This window comes from Lissotriton vulgaris, chromosome 5, assembly GCF_964263255.1.
Source record: "Lissotriton vulgaris chromosome 5, aLisVul1.2, whole genome shotgun sequence".
Lineage (NCBI taxonomy): Eukaryota > Metazoa > Chordata > Amphibia > Caudata > Salamandridae > Lissotriton > Lissotriton vulgaris.
The window spans coordinates 1,641,685,014-1,641,686,985 of record NC_141693.1 but is presented as its reverse complement, the minus strand read 5'-3'; the positions used below and the strand labels follow the sequence as shown (position 1 = coordinate 1,641,686,985).

The window sequence follows — 1,972 nt, the reverse complement described above, 5'->3', positions numbered from 1 at the left end:
GAATGCGGCGTACCCCTGCGCTTCCCCTAGCGCTGGCGCTGAGTTCAACTGCCTAGAGCCAATGCAGGCACCCTTGCACCATAGTGCAAGAATGTCTGCTTTTGGGGTAAATGATTGTTTATGTGCAGGATGGTCTCCCTTCCTGCACATAAACAATCATTCATGACCTTTTGAAACTTCTATGTGTGCTGCTTATTGCAGCACACTTAGAAGTTTAAAAATGTTTTTTTTGGCACAAGGCAGCACACATGGAAACAGCAAAAACAAGGAGACATAAATAATTTCTCCTCGTTTCGCCTGTTTAAGACCAGGTTTACCCTGATCTTAATTTTGGCGCTGCCTCCTACTTACGGCAACCTTGTAAATGGGGGCAGCGTCAAAATCAATTGGTGTAGTGGTGGAACGTGAGAGAACAACATGAAAGGGGTGTTTCCCAAATAGAACAAATCAAAGTTTAATAAAAATTAACAGAATACCCACCAATTCACAAAGAGAGTAAATATATTCAAAAAAAGTTTTTAATTTTCATTTTGACAATCAACACGATTTTTTTTTGGATAATAAATAAAGTGATTCCATTTGTACAATACATAACATTTGGAAAAAATATACATAATCAGAAGCATACAAAATTAGTCTAAAAACTAGGACACGCAAAAACACTTCAAACCGGACAATAAATTAGATCCACTCATACATCCAAACATACCTTTTATACAATCAAATTCATACTCAGACATTCACATCCATATCACTACACACAAGGACAAGAAAAGCGCCGACGCGCGTTTCGGACAAGTGCCAATAAAGGCTTCCTTCATCAGGGCGCACTTCAAATATTGTACAGACAAGCAGAATAGATAATGTCTGTGACACGGTCCTAGCAAGCGGTCCTAGTAGCAGCAAAGCTGTGGGTGGGTATTCTGTGGGCAAAAAGGAAGAATAAATGGCAATTCGGGAGAGAAAATTATTTGTTTCAATAATTAAAACAAATACTGGTCTATGACTAGAGTCAGCAAGACAAAAGGGTTTCAATCAGTCAGGGGCATGCACATCAATGAAGATAAACTATCCTTATATCCCCAAATTTTAAAAACACCAGAAAGGAATATTCAGGGATAAAGAAAAGTGTGTCAAGAATATCAAAATAAACATAAGTGGATAAAGAGAAATAAAAGGAAAAAGCATAAGTCGGTTGCCCAAAAATTGGTACACCTGTAGCCAGAGACAAGGTTTTCAGATAATGGTAACCTACCTAAATACCCAACAATAACGAAGCCCCTTTAAATATGTGGTTCACAATCCCAGGGTTTCATCGGTCATGAATAGCGCATATTAGAATAGGTCCACAAGGGATCCAAGTGTACGAGGGAACCAGGAATAAAAGCAGTACCATGAAATAAATTCCAAGTATCTAGTAGGAATATAAGAATAAAAACAGGGGTAACACATCTAAACATCTAGCATAATGACAGCACAAAAATGAAGTAATTGTGGTTTAAGGAAGGGCAGAACTACCTCAAAACGAATAGCAAGCACTGATGCAGAGCAGTAAGTAACCCCGGGGCCGACAGTGAAAGATGACCTATGAAGCAATGAAAAGCCATAATGAGCTACACAACTCTTGAAAAGGTCGTGACTCTAACATGAAGCAGACTTAACACACAGCGAACTGCAACCTACCTCAAGACAGCAAAATTGTGCCATCATTTGGATGAGGTGAGACGAACACCGGAAATGTCATGATGAGGCCCAGCTTCAGTCCCGGGGAATAGGGGGCCTGTAGGGACAGAAACGGCAGAGGGATTTTAAATACGGATAAAAAGTGGGAATAATAAGGGAAAGATAGCGTGATAAGACGGATCGAGGGGATGGAGCACACGGGGCCCACAGGAGGGAACTCCGGATCCGAAAACACTCACCTGAAAAACGGCCCGGCAGTGCACGTAAAGTGGTGTCCTGGGTCGACGGA

The 1,972-nt window shown here is 40.9% G+C and overlaps 1 long non-coding RNA gene across 1 annotated transcript; it reads right to left on the bottom strand.

Annotated features, from left to right (window-relative positions):
* Nucleotides 1-886: 886 nt before the first annotated feature.
* On the bottom strand, nt 887-1,585 carry LOC147716890 (uncharacterized). The gene is made up of 3 exons (XR_015295786.1): nt 1,519-1,585; nt 1,256-1,414; nt 887-923 (listed from the first exon to the last, which is right to left on the bottom strand). It is a non-coding gene; the product is annotated as an uncharacterized LOC147716890 (long non-coding RNA).
* Nucleotides 1,586-1,972: the final 387 nt, after the last annotated feature.